This window comes from Lactuca saligna, chromosome 8 (assembly GCF_052625555.1).
Source record: "Lactuca saligna cultivar CGN05327 chromosome 8, ASM5262555v1, whole genome shotgun sequence".
Lineage (NCBI taxonomy): Eukaryota > Viridiplantae > Streptophyta > Magnoliopsida > Asterales > Asteraceae > Lactuca > Lactuca saligna.
In genome coordinates, this window is record NC_136424.1 from 125,926,162 (window position 1) to 125,948,359 (window position 22,198).

The 22,198-nt window shown below is 41.7% G+C and overlaps 1 pseudogene; it reads left to right on the top strand.

Annotated features, from left to right (window-relative positions):
• The first annotated feature begins 1,351 nt into the window (after nt 1–1,351).
• On the top strand, nt 1,352–2,002 carry LOC145010076 (secreted RxLR effector protein 161 pseudogene; annotated as a pseudogene).
• Nucleotides 2,003–22,198: the final 20,196 nt, after the last annotated feature.

The following is a 22,198-nucleotide window of genomic DNA, read 5'->3' on the forward strand; positions in this document are numbered from 1 at the left end:
GTGAAGTATGGATATGATAGTCTGAACATGCACCAGTCCTTACATGAGCCCACAAAGCCAGAAAATAAAGTTGAATCTGAAGACAAACTTGAGGTTATTTCCTTTGAACAGGACCATGACAATCAAGCAAGAAACACAACCCAATCCAACCATGAGGACGATACCGGTCCAGTTGAAATGATGGACCATGCAGATGAGGCTGGGACAGAAACTCAACTAGGCCAACAATACTTTGGAACAACGTGGTCATGATATAGAAGATGATGTTCGAATCAGGAGTACTCGAGTGAAAACTCAACCACAGAAATTTAAGGATTATTTGGTGAAGCTTCCCCCTTCCGTCGTACACCATCAACCCGCTCCAGATTAGGGATCCTCTACGGTACACCCAATCTCTAATTATATTTCTTATAAAGGTTTTTCTAATTCACATGAAGCTTACATGTCAGCCATTATTTCAAATAATGAGCCAAAAACTTTTAAGCAAGCTTCACAGGACCCACGATGGCAAGAAACAATGAAAAATGAGGTACAAGCCCTTGAACAGAATGGTACTTGGTTCTTAACTAACTTACCTCCAGGAAAGCGAGTTATTGACTCGAAGTGGGTTTACAAGATTAAATATAAACCTAATGGAGAAGTGGAGCGATACAAGGCCTGGTTAGTTGCTAAAGGCTTCTCTCAAATGGAGGGAGTCGATTATCATGATACTTTTGCACCGGTAGCGAAGCTGGTAACAGTTCGAACCCTTCTGGCAGTCGCACTAAAGAAAAATTGGATTGTTCATCAACTCGACGTGAACAATGCCTTTTTGCATGGCGAATTGGAGGAGGAAGTGTACATGAAAATTCCACAAGGCTTTTCAAGAGAAAATGAGACGCGTGTTTGCCGCTTACGAAAATCTCTTTACGGCCTAAAGCAAGCCTCAAGAAACTGGTATCATAAACTTACCAAGTTCCTTCTAACATTGAATTTCCAACAATCAAAGGCAGACCACTCACTGTTTCTGCAAAATAAGAATGAGAACTACATGGCTATTCTTGTCTATGTGGATGACATTATTATAGTCGGCAATAATTTTGAGTTGATTCAACAAACAAAGAGACAACTAAATGAAGCCTTTAGCATCAAAGACCTAGGAAAGTTGAAATACTTTCTTGGTATAGAAGTTGCACACACTCAAGATGTTTTGGTTCTGAGTCAAAGGAAATATGTCATGGACATTCTTACAGATAGCGGAATGCTAGGATGCAAACCTAGCACTTTTCCTATTGAACAAAACTTAAAACTCAACCAAGGAGCAAATGAACCGAAAGTTGATGTAAATTAGTATCGACGTCTCATAGGCCGCATGCTTTACCTACAAGCTACTAGACCTGATGTCACATATGTTGTCAATGCATTGAGTCGGTTTGTTGCTGATCTGAGACAAAGTCATATGGATGCTACGAATCGCGTCTTGCGGTATCTGAAAGGAACAACAGGTCAAGGGGTTTTACTTCCTAAAGATGGCGACCCGGTCTTGACTGCCTTCTGTGATTCAGATTGGATTGGGTGTCCGTACACAAGGCGGTCTCGAACCGGTTACTTATTAATGCTCGGTGGTGCTCCAATCTCATGGAAGACTAAGAAACAAACTATCGTTTCTCGATCCTCTGCTGAAGCAGAATATCGAGCCATGGCTTCTACTGTAAGTGAAATCTTATGGGTCCGATGGCTTCTTAAAGATTTGCAAGTTCACATTGACACGCCAACAACACTTTTCTGTGACAACCAAGCAGCTAGACATATAGCTAATAATCCTGTTTTTCACGAGCGAACAAAACATGTGGAGATGGACTGTTTCTTTGTCTGTGAAAGAGTTGTTTCTAAGGAGATTCTCCCGATGCGTATTAACAGTAAGATGCAGATTGCTGACTTATTAACGAAGAGACTTAGTACTAGTCAGCTTAGGTTCTTACTTGGCAAGATAGGCATTGTCAACTTACATGCTCCATCTTGAGGGAGAGTATAGAATATTATATTTCTTGAATGTTTATCCTGTGTAATTATTGGTTATTATCGTCCCTTTCTTTGCGATAGTTTTGTTACTTCTTGTACCTATTTAAGCCCATTTGGGTGTTTAATGAAATAGATTTGATTTCCATCGTATTCTACATGTTAACATAATGTTGTACGTACACATCAAAAAATATATACTTAACTTTATTGATGTAATTTTATTTTAGTTTTGCGCTTATAATTTAACTCCTAGTTTAAAACCAAATTACCATGTCCAAAAATACATATTTAATGTTATTCTGTTTTATAAAATTAACTATTTCAAGTCAAGCATTTTATAGGATTGTTAGGTTATAGTCCGTGGGAACCACGGTTACAAAAATAATTAATTTTTTATAGTAAAAACTCATAATTATTAATCAGTTATTTTCAATAAATTATTAAATAAATGATTTATGTTTTTTTTTATATTAAGTTATAATCATTGATATATATAAATATGTGACTATTTTTCAAGATATATAAGACGGTTTTTATTTGTGAATTAATGAAAAAAATAATGATACTTTTCAAGATATATAAGACCATTTTTATTTGTCAAATTATTTTTAAACATGTGGAAACCACGGTTGTTACAAAAAATACTAATCATAATTCGAAAAGACTGAAATACCCTTCACGCCTCAAATAACACAACCTGCTTCTGTTTTAAGAATTCCATCAAAACAACATGAGTATGAAAATTTTCCGACTCAGAGACTCGCTATTTTTTTAATTATTTCCAGCCATATACCCAAAAAAATCCTTTCTTTTTCTTCATTTTTTTTACTCTACAAAACCATTTATTCAACCCACTCTTTCCTTTAAGATAACCCCAAAAAAATATTGAAATAATCATATCACCATGCTCAAACTCAAAGAGCCGCGGAACCTTATCAAGTCATGAAGTAAAATATCCAAAAACCAAAAAAAAAAAAAAGAATATCCTAGTTTCTAGTTTTATAGGAACCTTATCAAGTCATGAAGTAAAAGATCCAAAAACCAAAAACAAAGGAAAAAAAAAAGAATTTCCTATTTTCTAGTTTAATCAATCGTATTTTACATATTATATCATTTATATGTTTGTACAGGGAAATGGAAAGTGTAGTATAATGAATAATGACTCGTGTAATAACAACTTGATGATAACATACCTTGTGTAATATAAATAACTACATCAAAATTTTGTTTACAGCTCATAACACAACATAAAACATTTCCCCATACAAATCAAATTTAGAAAAAAATAGATTATGATACAATACAACAAAGTGGTATTGGTAATGGTATTACCTAATACGTGAAAGAGGGAAAAATGAATCAGACTAACTTTCTCATTACTTCGTAATCTGAATATATACAACAATTCTAATATTTACAATAGTAATCCTCCAACTATTCTATATTTACATATAAGCCCCAATATTCCCCCTCAAGATGACAATGGAGAATATATATTCTGAAATGACATCTTGGACATGAAAGGAGCTAACTTAGTAGCTGGTAATGCTTTAGTAAACAAATCTGCAAGCTGGAAATTTGTACGAATTGGCATCAATCTGAGAAATTTGTCAACCACTTTATCCCGTACAAAATGAAGATCGATTTCGATGTGCTTCGTCCTTTCGTGAAATGTTGGATTATTAGCTATCTTAATAGCTGAATCGTTGTCACAAAATAATAAAGCAGCGTGATCATGATTGATTCCAAAATCTTTGAGTAACTGCTTTAACCAAATCAATTCACATGTGGTTGATGCTATCGCTCGGTATTCTGCTTCTGCAGAAGATCGAGATACAGTTGGTTGCTTTTTGGATTTCCACGATATTAATGAATCGCCAAGGAACACACAATAACCGGTCGCTGATCGACGAGTATCCATGCATTTGCCCCAATCTGAGTCACAAAATGCTCGTAAATCCATTGTTGATTTTGACGATAAAAAAATGCCTTGACCAGGAGTTTGCTTCAAGTATCGAACTAGGTGACATGCTGCATCATAATGTGGAACTCTTGGAGAAGAAACATATTGTGACAATTTTTGAATTGCAAAAGAAATATCTGGACTTGTGATGTTCAAATATAATAGTCTTCCAATCAATCTTCTATATCGAGAAGAACCATCATACACATCACCCATGTCACCATGTAAATTTACTCTTGGATCCATAGGAGTGTTAGTAGGTTTAGATCCTAACAATCCCATGTCTTCAACAAGCTGTAGCGTGTAATTCCTTTGAGATACAAAGATGCCAGCTTTAGATCTTGCAACTTCAAGACCCAGAAAATAACCTAATTTTCCTAAGTCTTTGAGCTTAAATTTGTCACTGAGCTTATGTTTAATTGAGTCAATCTCCTTGGTAGATGATCCAGTAATCAATATGTCATCGACATATACAAGTAATGCCACATAATCAGACCCATTACCTTTAAAAAATAATGAATAATCTGATTTGGATTGTGTAAATCCTCTTTGGATCATAAAAGTAGAAAATTTATCAAACCATTGCCTTGAAGCTTGTCGTAAACCATAAATGGATTTGTGTAATTTGCAAACTAGTTTCTGATTGGAACTATGTTCCCCCTGAATTTTGAGTCCAGGTGGCAAATTCATGTAAACCTCTTCCTTTAAATCTCCATTTAGAAAGGTGTTATTAACGTCTAATTGAACCAAGTTCCATGACTTTGCAGCAACAATTGCAAGTAATGTTTTCACTGTAACAAGTTTTGCCACAGAGGTATAAGTGTCAAAAAAATCAACACCTTCTTGTTGGCTAAAACCCTTGGCAACTAATCTCGCTTTGTGTCGTTCAATATTGCCATCCAACTATGTTTTTATTCGGAGACAAATGAACAATTGACCAAGTTTGATTATCATGCATTGGTTTCAATTCATCATCCATTGTTGCACACCATTGTGGAATTTTCATTGCTTGATTGTGATGTTGAGGCTCAAAATTTGCTGAAATATTCATAACAAGATTTTTGTAACTTGAAGATAGATTGTCATATGTAGCACCTGGTTTCCGATATGTGAATTTTATTTGAGCATTGCCCTAATTTAGCCTTGGACTCGGCGAGTCATAGGGTCCGACTCGCCGAGTAGGGACGAGACTCAGGACACGTTTTAAGTAGGCGACTCGGGGAGTCCACATCCTGGACTCGGCGAGTCACCGCTGCTGGATGAAACCCTAAGTTTCAAGGGTTTGCACCCTATTTAAACTCTCATTCCGCCCCAACTCGTCCCCATTCACCCCCAGAACTCCCCCAACATCGTTTTCCCTTGTTTCCTTGAGAGTTTGAGGTGTTCTTGGTGTGTTCTTGAAGGTTTTGAGGAGTAAGAGGAGTAGATCAAGAAGAGGAGAAGGAGATCAGCCATCTTTGTGTCATTTCAACATTTCCCTTGAGGTATATCTCGTTTTCCCCTGTTTCTATGCTTAGGATGTCATTTGGGACACTCTTGAGCAATTCTCCAAGCTTGTTTGTGCTTAAGGACTCGTAATAAGTGGATTAACCTTTAGATCTAGGCAATATTGAGCTCCAGGAGCTCAGATCTGTGAGCTTTATGGCCCCATGTGGCTTGTTCATCCTAGATCTACCCTTTTGAGGCATTTTGCACCCTAAAATCCACATTAGTGAATATCCACACGTAAAGTTGGAAACTTTACGTGTGATTTGTGTCCTAGAAGTCCAGATCTATGAATGGCATGGACTGAAACCGAGTAAATCTGTGTATTTGGTGGATGCATGGCAACGACTCGGCGAGTCGCATAGGTGACTCGGCGAGTCTGGTCGCGAGTCACCGATTTGGTCCCTTCTTCATGTGTCGAGTTGAGCCATGAGTCACAGGGGGTGACTCGGTGAGTTGGAAGCTGAACTCACCCATGTTAGGACTCGGCGAGTCAATGCCCTGACTCGGCGAGTCCAAGGCAATCTTCATAGATCAAGAACAGACTCGGCGAGTTGTTCATACAACTCGACGAGTCTTAGCATAAAGTGTTCATCGGATGAAGATGAACTCGACGAGTTGTTCATGCAACTCGGCGAGTGGGATGAAGGAGTTGAACGTCAGTTAGAAGGTGAACTCGTCGAGTCATAGCCCGACTCGACGAGTAGAACCAGGGACCCAGGACAATGGTTTGCTAGGGACTCGGCGAGTGGTGATCCACTCGGCGAGTCGGGTCAACTGAAAGTTGACTCTAGCTTTGGCTTAGAGCTAGACCGGGGGTAAAATGGTCATTTTACCTAAAGGTCAGTTAGCAGTGTTTGATTGAGTATGTTGTGGGAATTGCAGCCGGAGGACTCCCGGAGCAGCAGCAGTCAGTTAGTTCCCGATCAGTTCAGCAGCTACTTTGAGGTGAGTTACCTTCCAGTAGCAGTGGGTCTAAGGCCACAATGCCGACCCACCAGTAGGAGATGTATGATAGATGATTGTCTTTGTGATATCATCTAAGTTTGCTATTACCTGATATGTTATATGCTAGCATGATATGTTGTATGTGATAGTAGTAGAGTTTGGTTGTTAGGACCGAAGGGTAGTCAGACACCCCAGATACGTCTGACAGTATGTGATGATATGTTTGCATGCTGACTTGTTATGTTATATGTGATCGTAGTGGTAGGGGGTGAAATAGTCCCCGAGGATCGGTTGTTAGGACCGATGGGTAGTCAGCACCCCAGAATGGCTTGACATGGGTAGTCAGCACCCCAGAATGGCTTGACACGGGTCAGACGGCACCCCAGAATGGCCGTACCGGGTAGTCAGGCACCCCAGAATAGCCTGGCAGTACGTATGTTATGTGTTTGTATGGTATGCGGTACGTTGGGGGAACTCACTAAGCTTTGTGCTTACGTTTACAGTTTTGTTTTCAGGTACCTCTGCATCGAAGGGGAAGGAGCCGGCGCGGTAGCGGCACGTCATACACACACTCTTCGGTTTCCTCATTTATGAGATTTACTGGGATTGTACTCTGATATTTTGATGGGATGTATGGTTTGACGTTTTAGAACATGGTTGCGATGTGTTATGGTGTGAACAAACAATGTTTTTATTTATTAATGTTTTCTAAAGTAATACCTTAAAAATGAAATTTTTCGGACGTAAAAAAATTGGGTCGTTACAAGTTGGTATCAGAGCCCTGGTTTGAGGGATTCGGACACGCCTTCGGGAGTGTTTGGACTCAAATCGAGGGATTGAAAGATTTTTTTTCCAAAAGAAATTGTTCTTTAAAACCCGGAAAAGAGTCACAAGAAATAGTAAAGTGTGTGACGTGCGCGACCGGCCGAGCTCAAGTAAGTATTCCCCATAGTACCCATACAAGTTTATGTTATGTTTATCAGCTTTATGAATATTGCATGCTAGAATAGGCTAAGGATCTAGGAGTGATGCCTTATGCGCCTGTTTATTTGTTACAGCTTTATGAATATTGCATGCTAGAATTGAGTAGACAGCAGTAGGATAGCCTGTTTAGGTTATGCCTGATAGTATGAGCTTAGCATCCTATGTTAAGTGTCGTTTCTTGTTCTAAGAACAGTTTTGGCTTGAGTCTGTTTTTCCTTATCCGAATGCTGCTTGCTTCGTGCTTGGTGGGATTCTGAGTAATGGGAGTGAGCCACTAGGTAAACACGTCACACCACATGTAATCAGGGTTGAATAATCCCAAAGTGTTGGAACTGGCCCTATTGCGCATCTCTTGTTTGAGTCCAACCGTTGTAGGGACGGATCTTTTACTTGAAGGATTATCTAATCCTCATTACATGTGATGGTGTTTAGGTGGTGGCTAACTGGCACTATGAGGAGACCTACAGCAGCTGAGGACCAGTCGTGTTGAACTTGGGTTTCCCTAGGGCAAGCCTAGGATGAGAATAACAGAGATTAGCAGTAGTAAAGGGGAGCTGGTGGAGTCGAGGAATTCCTCGGAGAAGGTGCGGATAGATGTGGAAGGTAGTATGGGCCCGTACTACTGAAAGCAGAGGATCCGTACCCGAGCCGAGGAAGGCCAAGACGAGACCAAGGAACCTGTAAGTAGTTGAGATCCCTCAGAAAGTAGCAGTACCACTAATGATTATTATGATGTTTTGAGAATGGTGGTACTTCGACCGAGACCGATAGATGGCGGGTCAGGAGAGGGGTCAGGTTCGGGATCTGGCACCGAGCCGATTGAGGAGAGGCTACGTGAGTTCATCACGTCGTAGATCACTAGGGGCATCCTTGAGTCGACCCCCATCATCTTTGGGTCGATCAAGGAAGGGATCGTGGAGTTGATGGAGGATCGCCTACGGGCATTCAGGAGCGACTTGGCCTCTAGCCAGTCAGGATCTCGCACACTGTCCTTCAAGGACTTCAGGGGCAGTGGTGCGCCGGATTTCCATGGGGTGAAGGACCCCATTGTCGCCAGGCGGTGGATTGCGGATATTGAGTCCGCCCAGTTGACCAGCTTCTGCCCCGAGGGGTCGAAGGTGAGGTACGCAGCAGGGTGTTTACGGGACCGGGCCCGAGATTGGTGGGAGTCAGTGGGTGACTCGTTGGGAGCCTCGGCTATCGAGGCAATGACCTGGTCGGACTTTGTGCCTAGGTTCAGGGCAGAGTTTGCGCCAGCGGTCGAGCTTCAGCAGCTGGCCAGGGAGTTTCTAGACATGAGGCAGACGACAGAGACCGTGGCGGAGATCACCGCCAAGTTTCGGGAGAGGGCTTTATTGGTGCCCCAGTATGCAGGTGACGAGGATATGAGGAGGACTCGTTACCATGATATGCTACGAGCTGACATTCGGGAGCATGTTAGCTTTTCGGCTTGCCCTACCCTGGACTCCATGATTGCCAGGGCTAGGGAGAGAGAGATAGATTTGGAGCACATCCGGAAACGGAAACTTGAGGATGGTCAGGCATCAGGGGCTTCGGGGAAGAAGCCCAAGGGATCAGATGGGAGGCCAAAAGGCCAGTCGGGACCGAGCCGCTGCAGGAGGTGCGGCAGGCCGCACGAGGGGGCGTGCAGTAGGGATCGTCAGGCTGCTACAAGTGCGGCAAGTTTGGGCATATCAGCAGGGATTGCACTGCTCCTGCGACAGTTATCCAGACATCGGAGTTGCTGTGTTTCCACTGCAACCAGAGGGGCCACAAGAAGGCCAATTGCCCCATGTTGACAGTTTCAGCGCCAGTGAAGGCGCCAGCTCCAGCGACCCTGCGGATCACGGATGGCCGTCAGGGCAAGGCGGAGGCTCCAGTGGTGAGGAGTCGGGCATTTCAGTTGACTGCTGAGGAGGCACGTGCCGCGCCCGATGTGGTGACGGGTATGATTCCTTCCTTCTATCTTTTATTTTACGTTGTTATGATATTGATATGTGCTCCGTGTGTATACATGTGTATTAGGATCGTTCCATGTGAACGGCATCCCGGTTCAGGTATTGTTCGACTCGGGTGCATCCCGATCGTTCGTTTCTCTTGCTCTTAGCAAGAGATTTCATGAGACTTCAGGCGAGTTAGATTGCCCGTTAGAGGTAGAGATTGCTGACGATCGATCGGTGCAAGCGTCGATGGTGTTTCGAGATTGTGTCCTGCGACTGTTTGAGGAGCGTTACCTGGTAGACTTGGTTCCCATTCCATTGCGTGGGAACAAGGTGATTATTGGTATGGATTGGTTGAGCCCTAATGGGGCAGTGATAGATTGCGCACAGCAGCTAGTGCGAGTCAGGACCCCAAGCGGGGGAGAGTTAGTGATTCATGGAGAGCGGCCGCAGTGTGGACCCACTGTATGTTCAGCAGCGAGGGCTAGGTGCTACCTTCAGCAGGGATGCGTGGGTTATGTCGCGTATGTGATGGATACCCAGGAGGCGGGTAAGGCGACCGTGAGCGAGGTCCCGGTGGTTCGAGATTTTGCTGATGTTTTCCCGGAGGAACTACCTGGGATACCTTTGGAGCGACAGGTGGAGTTCAGGATTGACCTCATTCCCGGTGCGGCTCCGATAGCCAAAGCACCATATCGGTTGGCTCCTCCCGAGATGCAGGAGTTGTCTACGCAGCTGCAGGAGCTGCTGGACAAGGGATTTATTCGGCCGAGCAGTTCACCCTGGGGAGCCCCGATTTTGCTCGTAAGAAAGAAGGACGGGTCGCATCGGATGTGTATAGATTATCGGGAGCTGAACAAGGTAACGGTGAAGAACCGATACCCGCTTCCAAGGATTGATGACCTATTTGACCAGCTTCAGGGAGCATCTTGGTTCTCCAAGATTGACTTGCGTTCGGGGTATCATCAGATGAGGGTCAGGGAGGAGGATATGCAGAAGACTGCGTTTCGGACGCGCTATGGTCATTACGAGTTCGTGGTGATGCCGTTTGGGCTCACCAATGCTCCTGCCGCGTTCATGGACCTCATGAACCGCGTGTGTAGACCGATGCTGGATCGGTCTGTGATAGTCTTTATCGATGATATCTTGGTCTATTCCAAGACTTGGGAGGAACATGAGGAGCATCTGAGGGAGGTATTGGAGACCCTGAGGAGGGAGAGCTTGTACGCCAAGTTCTCCAAGTGTGAGTTTTGGTTGCGCGAGGTGCAATTTCTTGGACACCTCGTTAACCAGAACGGGATTCTGGTTGACCCGGCCAAGGTCGAGGCCGTGATGAGATGGGAGGTCCCGAAGTCTCCATCCGAGATTCGGAGCTTCCTGGGATTGGCGGGCTACTATCGGAGATTTATCCAGGATTTCTCCAAGATAGCCGTACCCCTGACACGACTGACGAAGAAAGTCGTGGTCTTTCGGTGGGGACCCGAGCAGCAGGCTGCGTTTGAGATGCTGAGACAGAAATTGTGTGAGGCACCAATCCTAGCCCTGCCTGAGGGCGTAGAGGATTTTGTGGTTTACTGCGATGCGTCCATTTCGGGGTTGGGCGCAGTTCTGATGCAGAGGGGGCATGTCATTGCCTACGCTTCGCGGCAGCTCAAGCCTCACGAGGCAAATTACCCGACACACGATTTGGAGTTGGGGGCGGTGGTCTTTGCCCTCAAGATTTGGCGGCATTACCTCTATGGGGTTCGGTGTACCATCTACACGGACCACAAGAGTTTGAGGTACCTCATGGACCAGCCGAATCTGAATATGAGGCAGCGGCGGTGGTTGGACGTGGTGAAGGATTATGATTGCGAGATCCTTTACCACCCGGGGAAGGCCAATGTGGTGGCCGATGCGCTTAGCCGCAAGACGGTGCCGATCAGGGACGTCTGTTTGAGGATGACTGTGGTGACTCCCCTGTTGGAGCAGATTCGGGAGGCTCAACAGGAGGCTATCAAGGAAGAGCATCGGAAGAGCGAGCGTGTAGTGGGTCAGGTTTCCTCCTTTGATTATGATGGCAGAGGGCTTTTGACATTACACCGTAGGGTGTGGGTGCCATATCACGGTGGTGTGCGTCAGATTTTGATGGAGGAGGCGCACCAGTCCCGATTTTCTATTCATCCCGGGGAGACGAAGATGTATAGGGATCTTCGTCTGGATTATTGGTGGCCTTGCATGAAGCGGGATGTGGCATGGTACGTCGAGCGGTGCTTGACCTGCAGGAAGGTCAAGGCCGAACATCAGAGGCCGCATGGCAAGATGCAGCCGTTGGACATTCCACTGTGGAAATGGGAAGATATCACGATGGATTTTATCACAAAGCTTCCCAGGACCGCACGGGGAGTGGATTCGATTTGGGTCATCGTGGATAGATTGACCAAGAGTGCTCACTTTATTCCGATTCAGGAGAGCATATCGGCCGAAAAATTGGCCGACATCTATATCAGAGAGATTGTGGCACGGCATGGGGTGCCAGTATCGGTAATCTCGGACAGGGATGTGCGTTTTACTTCCAGATTCTGGAAGAAATTTCATGACGAGTTGGGCACTCGTCTGCATTTCAGCACCGCCTTTCACCCGCAGACAGATGGTCAGAGTGAGCGGACCATCCAGACTTTGGAGGACATGTTGCGGGCGTGTGTTCTGGATTTCGGTGGTAGCTGGGATACCTATCTTCCTTTGGCTGAGTTCTCCTACAACAACAGCTATCACGCGAGTATTGACCGACCCCCGTTCGAGATGTTGTATGGGCGGAAGTGCAGAACCCCGATATGTTGGGGGGAGGTTGGCCAGAGAGTCATGGGAAGCACCGAGGTGGTGCTAGAGACGACCGAGAAAATCCAGCAGGTGCGGAGCAGACTTCAGACTGCACAGAGTCGGCAGAAAAGCTACGCCGATAGACGCCGATCCGACTTGGAGTTCCAAGTCGGGGATATGGTCCTCCTGAAAGTGTCGCCTTGGAAAGGTGTCATTCGATTCAGGAAGCGGGGCAAGTTGGGCCCAAGGTTCATCGGGCCGTTCAGGGTTGCAGCCCGGGTGCGCAAGGTGGCGTATAGGCTGGATCTGCCAGCCGAGCTCAGTCAGATCCACAGCACCTTCCATGCTTCGCAGCTGCGGAAGTGTCTGGTGGACGATTCAGCAGTAGTACCGTTGGAGGATATTCAGGTTGATGACAGCTTGAATTACATTGAGCGCCCAGTCGCAATACTTGATAGAAAGACCAAGACGTTGAGAAACAAGTGGGTAGAGCTAGTAAAGGTGCAATGGCAGCACCGCAAGGGTTCGGAATGGACTTGGGAACCGATGGACGAGATGATGGAGCACTACCCCGAGCTGTTTCAGGACCAGGCAGCAGACTTCGAGGACGAAGTCTAAAATAAGTGGGGGAGATTTGTAGCACCTGGTTTCCGGTATGTGAATTTTATTTGAGCATTGCCCTAATTTAGCCTTGGACTCGGCGAGTCATAGGGTCCGACTCGCCGAGTAGGGACGAGACTCAGGACACGTTTTAAGTAGGCGACTCGGCGAGTCCACATCCTGGACTCGGCGAGTCACCGCTGCTGGATGAAACCCTAAGTTTCAAGGGTTTGCACCCTATTTAAACTCTCATTCCGCCCCAACTCGTCCCCATTCACCCCCAGAACTCCCCCAACATCGTTTTCCCTTGTTTCCTTGAGAGTTTGAGGTGTTCTTGGTGTGTTCTTGAAGGTTTTGAGGAGTAAGAGGAGTAGATCAAGAAGAGGAGAAGGATATCAACCATCTTTGTGTCATTTCAACATTTCCCTTGAGGTATATCTCATTTTCCCCTGTTTCTATGCTTAGGATGTCATTTGGGACACTCTTGAGCAATTCTCCAAGCTTGTTTGTGCTTAAGGACTTGTAATAAGTGGATTAACCTTTAGATCTAGGCAATATTGAGCTCCAGGAGCTCAGATCTGTGAGCTTTATGGCCCCATGTGGCTTGTTCATCCTAGATCTACCCTTTTGAGGCATTTTGCACCCTAAAATCCACATTAGTGAATATCCACACGTAAAGTTGGAAACTTTACGTGTGATTTGTGTCCTAGAAGTCCAGATCTATGAATGGCATGGACTGAAACCGAGTAAATCTGTGTATTTGGTGGATGCATGGCGACGACTCGGCGAGTCGCATAGGTGACTCGGCGAGTCTGGTCGCGAGTCACCGATTTGGTCCCTTCTTCATGTGTCGAGTTGAGCCATGAGTCACAGGGGGTGACTCGGTGAGCTGGAAGCTGAACTCACCCATGTTAGGACTCGGCGAGTCAATGCCCTGACTCGGCGAGTCCAAGGCAATCTTCATAGATCAAGAACAGACTCGGCGAGTTGTTCATACAACTCGACGAGTCTTAGCATAAAGTGTTCATCGGATGAAGATGAACTCGACGAGTTGTTCATGCAACTCGGCGAGTGGGATGAAGGAGTTGAACGTCAGTTAGAAGGTGAACTCGTCGAGTCATAGCCCGACTCGACGAGTAGAACCAGGGACCCAGGACAATGGTTTGCTAGGGACTCGGCGAGTGGTGATCCACTCGGCGAGTCGGGTCAACTGAAAGTTGACTCTAGCTTTGGCTTAGAGCTAGACCGGGGGTAAAATGGTCATTTTACCTAAAGGTCAGTTAGCAGTGTTTGATTGAGTATGTTGTGGGAATTGCAGCCGGAGGACTCCCGGAGCAGCAGCAGTCAGTTAGTTCCCGATCAGTTCAGCAGCTACTTTGAGGTGAGTTACCTTCCAGTAGCAGTGGGTCTAAGGCCACAATGCCGACCCACCAGTAGGAGATGTATGATAGATGATTGTCTTTGTGATATCATCTAAGTTTGCTATTACCTGATATGTTATATGCTAGCATGATATGTTGTATGTGATAGTAGTAGAGTTTGGTTGTTAGGACCGAAGGGTAGTCAGACACCCCAGATACGTCTGACAGTATGTGATGATATGTTTGCATGCTGACTTGTTATGTTATATGTGATCGTAGTGGTAGGGGGTGAAATAGTCCCCGAGGATCGGTTGTTAGGACCGATGGGTAGTCAGCACCCCAGAATGGCTTGACATGGGTAGTCAGCACCCCAGAATGGCTTGACACGGGTCAGACGGCACCCCAGAATGGCCGTACCGGGTAGTCAGGCACCCCAGAATAGCCTGGCAGTACGTATGTTATGTGTTTGTATGGTATGCGGTACGTTGGGGGAACTCACTAAGCTTTGTGCTTACGTTTACAGTTTTGTTTTCAGGTACCTCTGCATCGAAGGGGAAGGAGCCGGCGCGGTAGCGGCACGTCATACACACACTCTTCGGTTTCCGCATTTATGAGATTTACTGGGATTGTACTCTGATATTTTGATGGGATGTATGGTTTGACTTTTTAGAACATGGTTGCGATGTGTTATGGTGTGAACAAACAATGTTTTTATTTATTAATGTTTTCTAAAGTAATACCTTAAAAATGAAATTTTTTCGGACGTAAAAAAATTGGGTCGTTACATCATAACTCAATACATCTTCAAGAGGATGTACTGAATTGGAATGCCTCATGGAATTGTAGTGAAAATCTCGTATATATGAAGGCGGTCTTGAAATTCTTGTTGTTCTTCTGATGTCTTGATTATTTTGAGGTTCATGATTCACCACAGGTTCATTATTCTGAACTTGATTCAAACTTGACATTTCCGAATTACCATCATGATTGTGAGAATAATCACCATCGAGTATATCACTCGTTGGTATAGGAAGAACAATCTGAGCAAAAGGATCATCATTTTCTTTAGGATTTTTCTGACATGGAAATATATCTTCATGAAATGTAACATCTCGTGATATTATAAACTCATTTGTAGATAAATCAAAGAGTTTATATGCCTTCATTTTGAGTGGATAACCAACAAATATGTACGATTTTGCCATTGGGAAAAATTTTGTTCGATTTGTTGTTAATGTAGATGCATAGGACAAACACCCAAATGTCCTTAAATGAAGATAATTCGGCTCTTTGTCAAACAATCTTTGATATGGAGTCTGATTCTTAAGAAAAACATAAGGAATTCTGTTAATAATGTATACAGCAGTTAGTATACATTCACTCCATAGTTTGATAGGCACATTTGATTGAAACAATAATGCCCGTGCAACATTTAGAATGTGTTGATGTTTTATTTCAACAATGGAATTTTGTTGGGGTGTTGCAACACATGACTTCTGATGTATAATGCCTTTATCTTCAAAAAAATCTTTGAATTGTAGTTCCTTTGCATTATCGGATCTAAACATTTTAATTTTCTTTTGAAATTGCGTCAAAACCATATTATAGAAGGCAGGTATTATTCATATGATGTGAGATTTATTGTGTAACATGTAGACCCAAGTATATCTACTATAATCATCAACAATAGTTGCAAAGTATTTGTACCCTTGAATTAAAGGAATAGAATAAGGACCCCAAATGTCACAATGAATTAAAGAGAAACTGTTGTCTTGTATATTGTTCATAGATGGAAAAGGCAACCTTCTTTGTTTTGCCAAAGGACATACATCACAATGAGAAAACATACTCGAATTAACTGACTTAACAGCTAATTGATCTCTTATTGGGTACAGACACTTATTGGAATGATGGCCTAATCTATTATGCCAAACATCCAATGAAACAGTGACATTATTAATCCTTGAATTCTTTAACTCCTTGCCTTCATCCAACACATACAGCCTCTGATGAATATTAGCTTTGCCAATCATCTTCATGTTCCTCATATCCTGAATTAAAGCATGATTACAGGTAAACTGAATCATCAACTTTTGATTTTGGGTTAGAGCACTAACAGATATTAGATTTTGATCAAATGATGGAACATATAGAACATCATGAAGTGTAAACAAATGATCTATCTTGATATCACCAATAATTGTGACTGGAAGAGTGATTTTATTTGGCAAAGTAAAAGTGTAATGATTTACTTTTCTCTTATTCATGAACATGGAAATCTCATGACAAACATGTTGGGTAGCTCCAGAATCTATGATCCATGTATGAGATTTTTGTCCAGAATTTATTGAAAGAGAATAGCATTTACCTGTTGTTGTCTCTTGATTATGATTGACAGTAATCATGTGATTAGATAATGTGGACATAACTTGTTGACATTGATCCGGAGAGAAACCTTTGAACATATTTGCTAAATCAAGGCTGATTGAAGAAATTTGTGCATTTGGATCTTCATTGGCAGCAGCTAGATGATTAATCTTGTTTCTTGGATTATAGTTCTTGGCACTGTTTGATTTGTATCCAGGAGGATAACTGCGTAATTTGTAACATTTGTCTACAGTATGTCCTTGGAAATTACAGTGAGTACAGTAAGGACGATCCCTGTTTGTTGATTTGTAATTGTTAGATTGAGTTTTTCTTGAAGGAACTGAAGATTTAGCCAAGAACGCCATGGAATTTTGTGTTTCATTTGATATGGATTTCTGTTTCTCTTCTTGAGTCATTAAAGAGAAAACACGATTGATTGATGGCAAAGGATCCATAAGAAGAATTTGACCTTTGGATTGAGAGAATGATTCATTCAATCCCATAAGAAAGTTCATAATATGCTCGTTTTGAAAATACTTCTCAATTTCTTGTACACCGTTGCATTCACATTTGTTACATGTACAATGAGGCCGAAAATTGCTGAGTTCTTCAGAAAGTGATTTCAATTTCCGATAACATTTTCCGATCGTCTTCTCCGATCAATTGCCAGGCTGTTATCTTCGATTGATTGATTATTCATAATCAATTTCTCTTTTCTTTCTTTTCAATTAGTCATTTCTTCTAGATTTTCTCTGATACCATAATACGTGAAAGAGGGAAAAATGAATCAGACCAACTTTCTCATTACTGCGTAATCTGAATATATACAACAATTCTAATATTTACAATAGTATTCCTCCAACTATTCTATATCTACATATAAGCCCTATATTTACATATAAGCCCCAATATTACCTTTGCATTAAATCTGTTCACGAATGCTTCCAGTCATCACCAACATATCTTGCTTGATCCCCAATCTCTTCTTCAATTCTAATTAACTGCACAAAACTTAATTGGTTGGAGTACTTGCAACTTTGATAGATTGAAGATAAAAAAAGAATTCCCTTAGAAAGTTCGGACTCCAATTTATGAATAAAACAACTGCCATATGAAGTCGCTTTGTTTAATATAAAATTAATAAACATGTATTATTTCAAATTGTAAATTTTTATTATTAATAATCACAAAATCAAAAATTGAAAACATAGATAAAATGTACCAAACCTAATAGCCAGGACAACAAAATGTATCAAACCTGAAGAGTTAATAAAGCAATATCAAGAGTGATGTTGCTTTATACATGTTAAATGTTATTCTATTTTATAAAGTTAACTATTTCAAGTCAAGCATTTTATAGGATTATTAGGCCTATGAAAACGCTTTGTTCCTGTCCCGTAGCTTCGAAAAAATAGATTTAATTTCTATAAAGTTTATTTGAAAAAAAAAAAGATAAAATAAAAAATACTACACTAACATCTTGATGGAAATAGTCGATTAAAAAAATGGCGAAAGATTTGAATAGAAAATTTGAAATATCCAAAATATCCAACAAATAATCAGTGGGCTTACAATCCGAATCGCACCATTTAAGAGCCCATTCCCAAACCTAGATAAGTGCGCAATTAAGGAATAAATTTTCAGCGGTTTCTTTTGTTTGATTGTAAACGGGATCGCAACTCCTCTTCGCTACTGCTGGAATGGAAGTTGAGCCAAAATGGTCATGGAAGATGTTTTCCAAGAGTTGTTGTCTTAGAAAAAACATGTTGGTGATAAATGTTGTTGCATGAAAAATAAAAATAGACTTGTTTATCTACTTTGTGAATATTTTGATGACTCATTTAGTGGGAACAAATGGGGTGTATAATGACCAGTAGAGATAGCATTTGAGATTTTACTTACTTTTTTGGTTATATAAATACTTGGTCATAGCATTTTTTGGTTTTGTCAATATGGATGGGAAACAAGCCATTGTTTCTTTCTATATATATCTATGCAAAGTTCTAGAACTAGTTACTCGACAGTCGGCCTAGGTGTCGAGTAGCAAGTATTCAGAAGTACTTGGATTCAGTAATTCATGTAGAAATATTTTTAGAGAAATTATATATGTCAAAATCAGTGGCGGAGCCAGGTTTAAATGATGTAGATTGAACTACAGGAATAGACAATTTGTCAAGTGTATTGTCAAACACTTTTGTAAACTTGTGATACTTTACGTGTATCGAACGTGAGATGCTTGATTTTTGAAGAAGACAGTCTTTATTAATCAAAAATAGAACAACCACATTACAAATAAAGGTGCAAATATTTAAAGACTCTTAAACGTAAACCTAGTAGAAGTCTAAGACTTTTGAAACAAGGAAACAAACAAATAAATAAGGAAAGAAAAAGACTCAACATTAAAGAAACTAATTATCCAATTACTTGGACCCTACCCTTTCTCTTCGTTGTTGTGGTCCAGATGGACCATAACCACCTCATCATTCTCCCCAGGTTGAACGAAACTCGACCTCGAGTTCAGGGTAGGATATTAGGGGTGTTGAACGGGTAATTTTTCGGGTTTCAGGTAATTCGGGTCGGGTAATTCGGGTTTTTCATGTTAGAAAAATTACCCGTTACCCTACCCAAACTAAATTCGGGTAATTCGGGTATTGGGTCGGGTTTGGGTAATTCGGGTATTACCCGAAATATATAATTTTTTTTTAATTTCACCTGAAAATAAATTTAATAAAATAAATATGTCGTGCTTTATTAGTCTTGTTTATATAAACAAACGAGACATAAACGAAGTTACTCAAGCTTTGAACATTGAGATTTTTTAGTCAATAAATCATGAGATATCAAATAATTTTTTAACAACTTAATCTAATCTAATAAGATGTTAAAAAAAACAAATACCTAAATATCTTAATTTAAAAGTTTAAAATGTTTAAGATAAATGTAGCCATAAGTTTTGTTTTGCCATGTTCTGAAGTTTCGTTAAGATAATGAATTTGTTAGTTGCAATAAAACCTATAATCAAGAAAACAGTTAAGTTTTAAAGAACGTGATGATATTTAAAAATTACTTTTAATATTGTTAGTGTCGTATTGTCATAATAAATATATTTATGTTTTACAATAATGATATAGTTTAAGCGTGATCAAATATCTGCTATATCGTACAAGCTCTACAAAAAAAAAGGAATTTTTAAAATAATTTGGGTAATTCGGGTAATTCGGGTATACCCGAATCCCAAAAAATGTACCCTTTACCCTACCCGAAAAAAAATCGGATCGGGTAACCCGATTACCCGGAAAAATTTACCCGTTACCCGATTTACCCGATACCCGAAAAAATTGGGCGGGTAATTCAGGTAACGGGTATTTTCGACAGGGCTATAGGATATAAAGGATCATCAGGACGAAATGCGGATAAATCGGAGACATTAAAGGTAGGGGAGATGGAAAGATCATCAGGTAAGTCAATAACATAAGCATTGTTATTGATGCGCTTTAGGACTTTGCAAGGTCCAATCTTCTTCATTTTCAACTTGTTGTATGTACCAACCGGAAAACGTTCCTTGCGTAAGTGCACCATTACTAAATCTCCCGCATGAAAAATCTTTTCCCTTCTACTCTTGTCACGTGCATACTTATATGTAGCATTAGAAGTGGCAAGTTTATTCTTAATTTCAAATTGTATGGCTTCCATTTTCTAGAGCAAAATTTCCGGCAGCAAGACTATGGCCTGGAAGCTTTGGAAGCGCAATAAGATCAACAACATGCTTGGGAGGGCGCTGGTAAACGATTTGGAACGGAGATTTGCCCGTGGATCTGTTGATCATGTTATTAAAAGCGAACTCAGCAGGTGCTAAAAATTGATCCCATTGCTTTGGCCGATCCCCACAAAGACATCGAATCAAATTACCTATAGTTTTGTTAACAACTTCTGTTTGACCGTCTGTTTGCGGATGAAAAGAGGTACTAAACTGAAGAGCAGTTTGAAACAGACGCCATAATGTCCTCCAAAAATAACTTAAAAATTTAGTGTTGCGATCAGAAGTGATGGTGGAAGGAACACCATGTAAGCGTACCACCTCGCGGAAAAACAACATAGCAATATGAGAAGCGTCAGCTGTCTTTTTACAAGGAATAAAATGAGCCATCTTAGAAAAACGATCCACCACCACAAAGACGGAATCGTTACCCCGAACGGTTTTAGGTAATCCTAACACAAAATCCATGGAGATGTCTTCCCAGGGACCATCGGGAATGGGAAGAGGAGTGTATAAACCGGTATTCTGAGCTTGACCCTTTGCAGTTTGACAAACAATACATTTAGCGACATACCGCCCGACATCACGACGTAACTGCGGCCAATGGTAACGTTCCTCTAGTAAGGCGAACGTCTTGTCTCGTCCAAAATGTCCTCCCAAACCACCGCCATGCAACTCCTTAATAAGTTCTTCACGTAAAGAAGTGCGACGAATACACAGACGATTATTGTAGAAAAGATAGCCATCAACTTTCAGCAGGGGAGGTTGTATCGGATTGTTCAAATGTCCTTAAAATCTTCATCATCGGTATATAATTCTTTTAAGTGGTCAAACCCAATAATACTTGATTTCAAGGTGACCAACAAATCACCTCACCGACTTAAAGCATCCGCCACCTTATTTTGCTCCCCGGATTTATGTTTCAAAACAAAAGAGAAACGTTGAAGATATGAAATCCAACGTCCATGCATACGATTAATTTTCTGTTGGTTATTAAAATATTTTAATGCTTGATGATCGGTAAAAAGAACAAACTTTTTGTGAAAAAGATATTGCTCCCAGTGCTGAATAGAACGATAAATCGCATAAAATTCCAATATATAAATGGACAACTTTTGTCTTGCATCGCTAAGCTTTTCACTAAAAAACGCAACAGGCTTGTTTTCTTGTGACAAGATAGCCCCAATGCCAACAATAGAGGCGTTACATTCGACCGTAAAAACTTTATCGAAATTTGGCAAGGCTAATAAGGGAGCGGTAGTTAACTTTTCCTTGATAATGGAAAAACTTCGAGTGACCTCCTCGCCCCACTGGAACTGTCCTTTCTTCATGCATTGTGTAATTGGTGCCATGATGGAGCTAAAGTTGCGAACAAATCGTCGATAAAAAGTGGCGAGGCCATGAAAGCTGCGCACCTCACTAATATTGCGTGGAATTGGCCAATCTTGAATAGCTCGAATTTTCTCATCATCAACGCGGATCCCAGAAGCCGTAATCATGAAACCCAAAAATAATAAATGACCAGTAAGGAAAGTACATTTTTTTAAGATTTATATATAGCTTGTTGTCGGCTAGGGCAAAAAGAACTGCTCGTAAATGTAACAAATGATCGGCTTCCGATTTACTATAAATGAGTATATCGTCAAAATAAACTACCATAAAAGAACCGAGAAAAGGTTTGAGGACCTGATTCATTAAACGTGAGAAAGTGCTCGGAGCATTAAACAAACCAAATGGCATGATCAACCACTCATATAATCCATCCTTCATTTTGAATGTCGTTTTCCATTCGTCGCCCGGTCGAATACGAATTTGATGATAGCCGCTACGGAGATCAAGCTTGGAAAATAGTTGTGAACCTTCCAACATATCGAGCATGTTGTTGAGACGCGGTATGGGAAAATGATAAGCCACAGTAATTTTGTTAATAGCTCGACTATCAACACACATACGCCAACTCCTATCTTTCTTGGGAACTAACAAAGTCGGAACA